At 45.0% G+C, this 12,751-nt stretch overlaps 1 long non-coding RNA gene across 1 annotated transcript in view; it reads right to left on the reverse strand.

The window, feature by feature from the left end:
- LOC147011913 (uncharacterized) overlaps positions 1-9,116 on the reverse strand; it is a 93,192-nt gene extending 84,076 nt beyond the window's left edge. The window contains exon 1 of the long non-coding RNA XR_015051988.1: positions 8,550-9,116. This is a non-coding gene — a long non-coding RNA (uncharacterized LOC147011913). The remainder of the gene's footprint in view (positions 1-8,549) is intronic.
- Between the last annotated feature and the right edge of the window lie 3,635 nt (positions 9,117-12,751).

The following is a 12,751-nucleotide window of genomic DNA, read 5'->3' on the forward strand; positions in this document are numbered from 1 at the left end:
AAAAATTGACAAAATGCCCCACAACTCGAACTTGTTCTGTAGCTTATCATAATAAAGCTGTGAACCAAGTTTCAGTTGAATACGGTAGAGGTTATTGGAAAAAAAAGTCTGAAAAACCACAGGTAGGATGGACGGACCGGATATACAGAGAGCAGATATTTCGTCCCTCCGGTGAAACCACCAGGACACTAAGAACATATGAAATACAATGTAACTTTACAAGATTATAGAAAGACTAGCAGAGAGACCCGTTGTTTTGCTGAAATGCTGATGGATATAATCAACAGACAGCATGTTGCACTTCGCCAACGTATTGCATGTCTATCTGCGAGTTTCAACGAGGATATAAAATGAAGTGACGAGTGAAAAATTGATCTTTTATAATAACACAGAGTTGTTGATGTTGCTATTGTCGTGGTTGTTGTTCATGTGCTCCTTTTTGTTATCTCCATATGTGGGATTCAGAATGTGTTATGGAGTCCTCCCAGGACTCGAAGTATCCACCTCCGTTTTGGTAAGGGACCACGATTCATGAACTAAGTTGTTAAGTTTTGTTGTTCTCAGATTATTGTTCTCAAAGAATCGTCACTGAACCCTAGACTGCTTCCAATTGTAGTGTGTTTGAAGTAATGTTCCCAAGGATCGTTTTTAGGGGGTAGCGAGCTAAGGGGTGGGGAGTGGAGAGGGGGTGAGGCTTGGGTGGGCATGGAGGAGGTGGGGTACGAGGCATGGGGAATACAGAAATGGGGCAAGGTATATGAGGCGAGGCGAGGGGGCGCAGAAGGGGTGAAGTGTGGGCTACAGAGTGAGGAGGTGGGGCATGGATGAAGTGGTGAGGGGATGAGGCATGGAGGATGCAGAAAGGAGGCGAGGTGGGGGGGTGGCGGGGGGGGAGGGGCGGGGTGTCGGGTGCAAGATGTGAAGGCGAGGATGGATGAATTGGTGAGGGGGTGGGTTGTGTGGGAGACGAAAATGGTGTGGTTAATGTAGTGACGGATGGGGTGTAGAAAACAAGGTGATTGGCATGGTGTTGGGAATGCAGTGAGGGGACGGGACATTGGGCAGAGGTTGGGGAGTGCGGAAGGGTGGCACGATTTTTTGGGGGGGATGGGAGTGGAAAGGTGGTGGGACGCAGAATATGGGTGGGGTGTTGGAGATGTGGTTAGGGGGTAGAGTGTGGGGGACATGGAGTTGGGGGCTGAGTGTTGAGGACATGGTGGGGGTAAGGGGTGAGGGGATAGAGTGTGGCGCTGGGATTTTGGGATGGTGCAAGGGGTTGGGGTCGTGGTTGATGTAATGAGGGGAAAGGGATAGGGGAGCGGGATATTTGGGACCCCGTGAGGGGTGGTGAATGGAGTGACATGCAAGTTGGTGGCGTGTGGGGGATGTGGAAAAGGGAAAGGACGTGGAGGAGGCAATGAGCGGTGGGGTGTGTGGGACACTGAGAGGTGGCAGGGTGTGATGTGGGGGATGTGAAAATGGAGTGGAACATGGGAGATGCTGAGAGGGGTCAGGTGGTGGGGGATTTGGCTTGGAGGCAGGATGTTGTAGTTGCAGCATGGTGGGGGGTGTGCGGGTCAAGAGAAACGTGGTGAGGGTGTGGAGCATAGGGGACATGCAAGGGGGTGGGGCATGGTGGGAGACACAGTGTGAAGGACACGGCAGGAGGGCAGGCTGGGTGTGGAGGATGTGGGGAGGAAGAAAGGCATGGGGATGCATTGTGTGGAAAGTGGGTGGAGCATGGGACATGCAAGAGGTGGGGTATGAATTGTATAGTAGAGGTGTGCTGGACATTTAGAGATGGTGGGGCATGGATGAGGGAGAGGAGTGGGGCATGGGGATACCGAGCATGTAGGAGGCAGAGAGGGAGCAGACTGTGGTGGATGCGGAGAGCATGTGGGCTGTGGTGGATGCAGAGAGGGTGTCAGCTGTGGTGGACACAGAGAGGGAGTGGGCTGTGGTGGATGCAGAGAGGGAGTGGGCTGTGGTGGATGCAGAGAGGGGGTGGAATGTGGTGGACACGGAGAGGGGGTGGGTTGTGATGCATGCGGAGAGGGGGTGGGCTGTGGTGGACATGGAGTGGTGGTAGGCTGTGGTGGACGTGGAGAGGCGGTGGGCTGTGGTGGATGTGGAAAGGGGATGGGCTGTGGTGGACGTGGAGAGTGGGTGGGCTGTGGTGGACGTGGAGAGGGGGTGGGCTGTGGTGGACGTGGAGAGGGGGTGGGCTGTGGTGGACGTGGAGAGGGGTGGGCTGTGGTGGACATGGAGTGGTGGTGGGCTGTAGTGGATGCGGAGAGTGGGTGGGCTGTGGTGGACATGGAGAGGTGGTGGGTTGTGGAGGACGTGGAGAGGGGTGGACTGTGGTGGACGTGGAGAGGGGTTGGGCTGTAGTGGACACGAAGAGGGGGTGAGGGGTGTATAGTAGAAGTGTGTTGGACATTTAGAGATGGTGCATGTGGAGAGGGGGTGGAATGTAGTGGACACGGAGAGGGGGTGAGCTGTGGTGCATGTGGAGAGAGGTGGGCTGTGGTGGATGTGGAGAGGTGGGGGGCTGTGTTGGATGTGGAGAAGTGGGGGGGTGTGGTGGACATGGAGAGGTAGTGGGCTGTAGTGGACGCAGCGAGGGGTGGGGTGTTGGGGACGCAGTGATGGGGTGGAGTGTTGGGGACATAACGAAGGAGGTGGGGGTGTTGAGGATGTAGTGAGGGTGGGGTGTCGTGAAAATGTCGAGGTGTGTTAAGAATATAGTGATGAGCTAGGTGTGGCGGAGGTGGTGAGGGAGTGATGGGGATAGTTCCACTCACATCCATTTCTGTCAGATATCGAACCCAGTATCATTGAGCTCAAAAGCAATCATGCATAAAGCTCATCAATCCTGTCATTCTATCCTGTAGATAGTGGATGGGATAAAATAGTTAGTTCAGGAGGGTTGACTGTCTCAGAAAAGACAAAAGAAGCCCTCATTACCAGCCAGGCTAAATTTTATCTCGCAGCCTAACTGTAATTCATGACATCACTCGCAACATTCAAAAATGTAATCAGTGCATACGTATTCTGCAGGACAAACACTCCCTGAAAGTCTTTTGAGGCTATCTTCTGTTGAAATAGAAATTGGAACCTTTATTAAAGGCCAGAGACATCCTTCCTTCACTGACCAACTCTCAATTCTGGCTTTGGCCATTGTGACGGGTGAATAAACATTCCGGTTTTCGACATTGACCTCTCTAAGGACCTTTTGTGAAAGCTCAAGAAGCACATAATTTTCAGTGCATTGGTTTAAGTTAAACAAGCGTTTCTTGTTCACCGTTGACAGTTTCCATGATTTGCTTCACCGAGCACATAGGCCAGTTGTCATCGTACGCTGCGCACGTATGTCAGATAGATCTGTCAGGGCTCGTTTTGCGATCGTAAGAGTGCCTTCCAGTTCTTGGTTTCTTGAAACAGATCGTACAACAACTGCCTTTATACATGAACCGGCATTGTTCCCATTGTGATGCCACTGAAATACTGTTTGCACCGACATCGATTATATCGTCTCATGGTTCCGACAGAAATGCATTGCAGCCTGGAAGATTTTCAGTTTTACTTATACAAACTACATTTTTCTTTAGCTTAACCCAATCCTTCCAACAGGGGTCTTTTTGGAACCCAGACATACATTTTGATGTGTTATTTCTGTATTAGTTTGACAGTGTATTTCATGTTTTATTTGTTTGTTAACCTGTATGTGCAGGTAATAAATATCTATGATGTTTTAAGATCCCACCTTGCTGCATAGAGTCACAAGCAAATCCTTTCATGGGTCCAAAAAGACCCCCAGTTGCTTTCGTTCGTTCATTTTTTGCATATATGATTGATTACTTCACTTGCTCTTTGTATCGAGTAAGTCCTCAAATGTTTTTTTTTTTTAATTCTTAAGCTTACGTTTGTTTATTTTATCACTAGAACATCCTGTCATCAAAATATGTTTCCTCATTCATTTGAAACTTTAGCAGTTTTAATGAAATTTAGTATTTCTGAGTTTGGGGCATAAAAGTCCCCAGGAGGAAGGTTCTTTTTAGATTTTAGATTTCTTTTTTGGGGTTTGTTGACGTTATCAATAAAACACCATGTTTCGTCATTCATGGGAAACCTTTGCAGATTGAGTGAAATTTAATGGTTTTGAGTTGGGGTCCAAAAAGACCCCAGTTGGTAAGATTAGGGTTAGTATTGAGTGTACCCATTGGGAAAACATACAAACCTCACCAGTTCCATGAGTGGGGCTGCATCTATAAACCAAAGGCAATATCAGCAGTGCAGACTCAAATGAGCAACACTGCATCAAATAGTGTTTAAGAAATTCCACCCAGCAATGTATCATCCTCATCCTCATCCATACTCTACATATGCCTGGTGTTCGCTTAATGGTAGGGGTGGTAGGCTTGGGATTATAGTGTCCTGAGTTCAAATCCCACCTACCTGTTGAATTAATACCAGGTGGCATTGACTCAGCCTGTCATCTTTCTGAGGTCGGCAAAATGAGTACCAGCTTGCTGAGATGATTGAGCCATTTGAGTATCCTGTGTGTGGAGTGGTGAGCCATCCAGGATTGTCTGCAATAGCCCAGGAGACTGCTTTGGCAGCACCTATGCTCTGTACAGAGTAAGGTCTTGAAGGATGGATGGATGCTCTATATGGAACGTCATTTGTGCCAAAGCAAAACAAAAAACAAAATCTTGATGGATCGCTGCTCCGATGCATGACATTTGGTTCAAGCTACAGGAATGTGATGGTGATAAATTGCATACTCTTCATGAAGGACACCATGGGATCTTCAACATCCACCAGGTAATGCTGCAGGTGAGACACAGTTTAACTTTCATCTGATGGATGGTGCACATATTGATGCCTCGTCCTGGATGTAAACTACAAGGTTGACTGTTGAGAGCTGGGCTAGAATGTGTGTATTCCTTTAGGTGACTCAAAGCTTAGTGTTCCAGCCCTTGCAATATCAAAATAATTAAATAAAAACCATTATCAGACCCATATTCTGAGATGAAATTGCAAAATGCTGTTAAATTATTTCAAAAATACTCTTTTTTTATACACAAAAGAGGCTAAATATTCACCAGAATTACATACCATACATGATAATTAGCAAAATGAAGTAGTGTTGTTTAAAATAGCCGCCATATACTGCGATCAATTGTTGTTACCCAATCATGAGGTTGAAATTAAAGAGAAGGCACGTGACACAATCAAGCATCCCTGTTGTTAATGGAGATTAGAACACAAACCCTGTGTGTTACCCCCGCTGGGCGTAGATGGAGAATAACAGAGGACTTTGGTGCTTGGGAGCATTGAGAATATGAACCCAAGCGCAATCTTGTGGCAAACAAGCAAAGTGCAGGTCTTGCAACACCCAGCACCTGGTTTGCAAAGTGCAGAGTCAGTCCCAGCTGCTTGCTAGATTTGTATATCTATTAAAGGCTTTTATATCATGCCAGATATAGACTTTGGTTCGTAAAAGTGAAGCAGGCTTCATAGCACTGTCGTAAACTGTAGGGTATCAGATTGTACTCCTCATAAGACAGTAAAATGTGCTGTTTGCCATCATTGCTAATGCCGAGTAAAGTTGGGGATATTGTGTACAAGTTTTCACCCAAAGAAGATAGTGTTATTTCGGCTTCAGCAAAACATTAAGAAGATTGCTGTTTGAAGCTGTAGCAACTAGAACACCTTACCCCATGCAGTGTTCAAGTGTATAATTCAAATGAAGGTCGAAGAAAAAAAAATCAGGAAGTTTACCGCTGTGGATGCAGTGTTTTCAACCACCTTATTTAACACGTTACATTAGTTATTCGTGCTTGTTATTTGTGTCCTTAATGAATTCATTAAAAACAATAAGTTTCCTGTTTGGAATGATTTTCAATTTTGTTTGACTGCCAGGCAGGCAGATGGACTAAAAATATTCATGAGGTCATTTATGAGTCATTCAGCGCATGGCGCCCCACCATCGTGCAGGGCAAGCGGCGCTCGGAGAGGGTCGCGCTGAAACACTGCAACGCTGTAAGATTCATCGGGAAACCCACAAATATCGATGCCGTGCGGAGGACCATGCTAGAAGGCGGCCTACAAAATCTGGAGGGGTCAGCGGCTCAAAAAAGAAAATTTGGTACGCTGTATCAGCTGAAGCCCCAAGTGCTACAGTATCGTCGCACCCAAGGAGGGATTCTCACTTCGAGGCATTCAGCCATAATCCCTCAGAGGGTAGCTTCGTGCCACTGGCTGCTCAGCCAGATGCATGCACCAAATGCCTGAACCCACTGTGTCTGAATTGTCTGAATCCTCTCTGCGCATGTGCGGTTGGGACAAATTCAAAGGAAAAGTACTGTTAAACTACAGGTTTGTTTTCTGATTGATGTTAAAATAGTACATCCAATTGAAATTACATTGTTCCTCGATCATACACTAACGTTGTAGACACAGGAACAGACAGACAAAAGTGAACCAATTGCTTAACCCTGCTTTCCACTTTGTGTGGACGGGGTAAAAAAACTTACTCAGGAGTGCAACACGGGAATGATGCTCCAAAGTTGCCTCATTTCCTTCTTGAAGCCCATACAAGATCGTGTGGCCAATCATTACTTCTTCTCCTTGTCTTCTATTTATAAGGGATGAGCAAGGGTACAGAGCATTGCCAGGTGGGTACCCAGTGTTACCCGGTGAGTACCCGATGCTTCCCAGTGGTGTTCTAACCCTGTTGGCATTTTAAAGGAATCAATTTATTGTTTTCTATTTTTTGTGGGTGTCTAAAACACTTCCCAACACCCACTAAAGAATGCAGTCAGGGATCATTAAATATTACCTTTCACATAGCTACAAAGGCTTGGGCATGAAAGAGCAATAAAACAAAAATTGTAAAAAAAAATAAGCCATTTCAACAACTTTTTTGACTAAAACACTCGCCAGCACTCACTGATGAACCTCCGGAAGTTTGACAAAGGTCCATTCAGCCATGTCTGAGAAAAATGGCAAAACAAACACACACACACACACACACACACACACACACACACACACACACACACACACACACACACACACACACACACAGACACACGGCTCTCTTATAGAATAGATAGGTGCGGTCAAACGGTACAAAGCTTCTGCCCTGCCTCGATCACAATACTACTCCACTTCCACCTGTCGTCAGCTATTTATCTCCACTCTCCAACCACCCCACCTCATTAATATCCCTCCTCACCCAATCTTCCCATCTCAACGATGTTCTACCTCTTCTCCTCCTACCTTGCTCCCTCAACCTATCCACTCTATTTGCCATGCTCTCTCCCCCGCCCCCCCATCCACATCAAGTGGCCAGCCCACTTCAGCCAGCTTTTTACCAATCTCTCTGTCAAGCTCATCTGCACACCAATAACCTCCCTCAATTCATCCATCCTCCTTCTATCCACCCCCCCCTCTCTTCACTCCTGCAATCCTCCGAACCCAGTTGTACTCACAGACCTGCAACCTCTGTTGTTGTCTCTCTGTCAGTGCTTCCATTTCGAGACCATAAAGTCAGGCCGACATCCTACAAGTCACCTAAACTTTCCCTTTAAATTTCCTTGATGTGTATCTGTCTGCCATTACACCTTACACACATTAGCACCCACCAGAATCCTCTTTTGCAAAGCGTAATCTTGGCCATGCATGAGGCCACACCAAATTTTAACCTTTGGGGTGTCACGCTCAAGTTTTCTGACCTCATGGGATGGCTCAGAGCCCCAAATCCTGATATTATGTTTGTTATCCTTCCACAAAACGTGTAAAGTTGACCATCTCTGAGAAGAGCACGTCATAGGAATCCGTCACCTTCGTCTTAGCATTCCAAAATATTTTTGGAATATATTGGAATATTTTTGAAAATATTTTTGGAATATTCCAAGAGAGAGAGAGAGATGTTATGCTTTGTGAACACACACACACACACACACACACACACACACACACACACACACACACACACACACACACACACACACACACACACACACGCTTGGCTGATATGGGCAATTTTTTGGGAATCGGTAGGTCGGAGTCAGTGTGATTACTGACTGCAAAACGGATTGTGTACAACCCAAAAACCTTGAGTAGCTTTCATAGAAAAACAACGTTAGATGTATATCGATGTTTCATGGATACGATCACAAACATTATTCTTTATAAACATCTGCGTGTGATGGGTGGAAAAAACACTTGACGATGTAATTTCGAAAATACGTTTATCTGGCAAATGGCTCGGAAATCTGGCGTTATCAAATATATTTTGCTTTGAAACTCACAAAGAGAAACATATCACCTTTGGAAAGCAAATCCGATAACCAAATGCTTTAGAAACAGGTGTGAGGACAAAGGAAAACCTGAAAGAACCTCCATAAGATATACGGGATGAAATTTTGCTACCGCGGCACCTGTAACAGGCAATGGCATGTTCACACATCCGCGGAGAGTCCGTACAGACCCAAATCTACCCATATGCACCACGTCCGTGTGTGCTGTATGCATACCTCCACCTTGGAGTAAGTGTTGACTGAACATCCCGATCGGAACAGGAACTGTACTGCACAGCTCGTTAAGTGGTTAAACACTCAAGCAAGCACTCCAATAGAACGCCTGGCTTGGCAATAGATTACCAATTGCTGTCGATCCAACTATCCACTCGGAAACGCCCGTGCAATGTCCGAATTGGACAAATCAACACTTTTTTCAAAGTCGGAACTGCTGATACTTTCAAATCTGGAGCTTACATTTTGTAATAATGGTTCGTTTAAGAGATTCTCTTGGTTATTCATATATGCAAATTAAATAAAGCCACGAATGCTGGCATCTCCAGGTGTTTATAAGCACTGCAATATACCCAGTGATTTGTAGTTATGAAGAACAGGCATTCGATATAATATGAGTAAGGAAAGTGAAAAAAAAACTTTATCGTTAAGAAATCATTGCGGCCTGTTCCAAGTCATGGCATGGTTGAGCAGGTCAAAAAAGCATGGCGGCTTCAGACTCCAGCGAGGTTACTCAAGAAATGCCTTCAGACCCCAGATAGCGAGGTGAGGATCACCTGATGAAGGATATAATTAAATAAGGCCTTTAATTTTCTTCAAAATGGGTGTTTTAATGAACCCAAACATACAATTTTCACTCTTGCACTTCCTTGGAGTATTCTTCGCATACATGCAAAGTTTCAGGCTGCTATGTTATATGGTTTGGGAGTGATGGAGGAGACACACTGACACATGCACGCACGCACAAACACACATACACACCCTTTTGTCTGTACGTGTGTGTGTGTATATATATATATATATATATATATATATATATATATATATATATATATATATATATATATATATATATATACATATATACACGTACATACACACACACACACACATACATCAGACGCACGTCGATTATGTCTCACAAGGTGAAACCGCATAATCCATATAGAGCTACTATCCATCTGCCACCCTGACAATTGTTCCCGCTAATGCAAACCATTCAACCAGAAGGCACATGATGTGATCGGTGGGTCAATCAAAACATGTGGAGTTTGACGAGCACTCCCCAGATCCCCATTGGACACAGTCTGACACCAAAGCATCACCTCCAACTCATAGGTCTCGGCCCGGTGACTCTGTCAAACAGACAAAGGTCAACATCAGTTCACCATCAACTAGAGCCACCGATATGGATTTCAGGCTTATTTGCCCTCATCAGGATAGCATACCGATAAATATCTGACCAATGATGACCACATTCATCATTTATACATCAGACGCATCTCCTGACTGTTATGGTGAGCATCGCCACAACTTATGTCTAACATGATAAAACCGCATAATCCGCAAAGAGCAACCGTCCGTCTGCCACCCAGATGATTGTTCCTGCGAATGCAAACCATTCAAGCAGAAGGCACGTGATTTGATCGATGAGTAAATCGAAACATGGGGAGTGTGATGAGCACTCCCCGATCCCAACTGGACACAGTCCTACACCAAAGCCCATCTCCAACACAGAGGCCTCGGCCTGGTGACTCTGTCAAAGAGATGATAAGGATAAATATGCCCTCCTGATCAGGGCAAATAAGCCTGAAATCCAGATCAGTGGCTCCAGTTGATGTTTCGCTGATGTTGTCCATGTAATCTTTGTCTGTTTGACAGAGTCACTGGGTTGAGGCCTCTGTGTTGGAGGTGACGCTTTGGTGTAGGACTGTGTGCAATGGGGATCGGGGGAGTGTTTGTCACACTTCATATGTTTCAATATATATATACATGAATACACATATACTGTAACGCTCTTAGTCGACCTAACCGGTGGAGTGATGTGGGACCGCCAGATATAAACTGAGCGGAGACATTCATTAAAATTACAAAGTACCAACGGCGGCTCAGTAAAACGTCAAGATCTTCAATTTGCTCACACGCGCCAATAACATAACTCACGTGTGCCATTGGCAATTTGTTCACGCATGGATGAGTAACTGTTCCCCAACCCTCGGAATGACAAATTAGTTGAATCTAAACATGAATAAATAAAAACAAGGAAGGCAGCAAAACAAATATCAACTGACAGAGAATTGAAGAAGAAGAGGGTAGCCGAATCGGATTATAAATCTTGCTTATAACTTCAAAGATTATCGGGCTTATCTACCTGAACCTCGCCTTATTCATAACATATTCTCTTAAGCGATAATCAGACACTCAGAGGGAGGAAAGGGTGAGAAGGAAGATACAGGGAGGATGAAAGAAACAAGAAGCTGGTTCAGGACAGGTTGAGTCGAGCGAAGTACCCTCACCTCGAGTGGATAGAAGAAGCAGCCTGCGAGCCCCTCATACATGACGTGCCTTAAAGCGAGTCTTCGGCCAGCCCGGCCAAACTCAGTGTTGGTGACTCCAGACTCTTGGGACCTCCTTCTACCTGAGGGTCAGAATTCGAACTTAGACGAGGCAGCAACGAGGCGAGTGTGCATGCATACCTCCAGGCCATCCAGGCCAAAGCAACTCAACAAAGCAGATGAGCAATACTTAAAGATAAGTTCCTGAAGGACTGGAACGAAAAAGAAAAATCAATCACTGAACTTGCACAAGAACCACAAGTGCCAGCACAGCCATCATAGGTTCATGTGGACTCATCTGCAGTCAGAAGGTCTCTTATTAAAAGTGGTCTCTGTGGGTGAGTTGCTGTCAAAAAGCACTTTCTGCATAAAGATAACAAAGCCAAGAGACTGAAATCTGCCCATGAACATCAGAGATGGGATGCTAATCAGTGGGTGAAGGTACTTGGGAGAGACGAGTCAAAGTTTGAATTTTTTGGAACAAAGAGCAGTCAGTATGTCAGAAAGAGGGGTGGAGAGTACGGTATATTTGTCTACAGCCAACTGTGAAGCATGGTGAAGGCTCCGTTCAGGTTTGGGGAGATTTTCTGCTGCTGTCGTTGGTGATTTGATGGGAATTGAAGGAACAACGAATGCTGACAAGTCCAATCAAATCATAGTCCACCATGGTATCCCATTAAGGCCCTGTCACACCTTGATGACTTGCCAGCGTATGCCGACGTATGAAAAATTTGTCTAAAACGCTGGCACACGTCGAATACGTATGGGTAAGTTTTGTATACGTTAAGAGCATGCTGGCATACGTCGTAGTACGCTGGCTAAAACGTCAAGGTGTGACAGCGGCTTCACACTTCGATATCTGGTGTGGTTATGATTTGAATCGCCGAGCCGCAGCCAATGAATAGCCTACACCACGTGATCGTCGGCGATACGCTGCCGCGCGCTATGCATAAGTTAGACTATCGTTGGGCATAGGTTGTGAACGCCGACAACACGCTCAGCATTCATTGGTATAAGTTATCTATATGTCATTAAAACGTTCTGTGTACGTTACTAATACGTTATGCATACGTCCAACACGTTATTATACACCAAAAACTTCAAAAAAACATCAATAGTTCAGCGTACGCCAGAGTTTTACATACATTTTGATACCTTGCCATACGCTGGCTAAAACGTCAAGGTGTGACAGCCCCTTTAGGAAGGAGGCAAATTTGCGGGAAACTGTTTTCCAGCACGCCAACGACTCCTAACACACTGAAAATGTCGTTAAAACATATTTACAAATCAAAGCAATCAGTAACTCTGCAACTATTACAATGGCCTCCTTCAAATTCCTGACTTCAACATCATAGAAGTTGTCTGGGTATATTATTTGGACAGGAAGAAAAACGAAAAACAACTAAAATCAAAACACTAATTATAATGGGAAGAATTGCAGAATGCATGGACCAACCTGCCATTGGAATATCTACTTGTAGGAATTTGCAGGAAAGCATTCCAAAATGGATATCTGCTGTTTTGCATGAAAAATGTGGTCACACCAAACATTGAAATTTCTTGCATTGTTATTGGAAAATACAATTCATTTTTATTCCTCTAATAAACATAATCATTAGAACACCTTTTATTTAGCAAAATATGCCAATGGGACAATAACGATGTCGATTTTCAAGGTAACCTAGATGGCTTTTTGGAAAGTGGGGCTAAGCACGGCACGATAAGTTAATGCGTTACACATTGTGAGCTAATGGTGGCAAAAGTATGATCAATATTTCATCAAAACCATCGTGTGCTGTGGCACTTTGCACAGCCTGCAGTTGAAATATGCCCACCAAGCAAACATTTCCATGTCTGCATTTTGTGACA

This window comes from Eptatretus burgeri, chromosome 15 (genome assembly GCF_056783735.1).
Source record: "Eptatretus burgeri isolate ZD-2024b chromosome 15, Ebu_testis_v1, whole genome shotgun sequence".
Classification (NCBI taxonomy): Eukaryota; Metazoa; Chordata; class Myxini; order Myxiniformes; family Myxinidae; genus Eptatretus; species Eptatretus burgeri.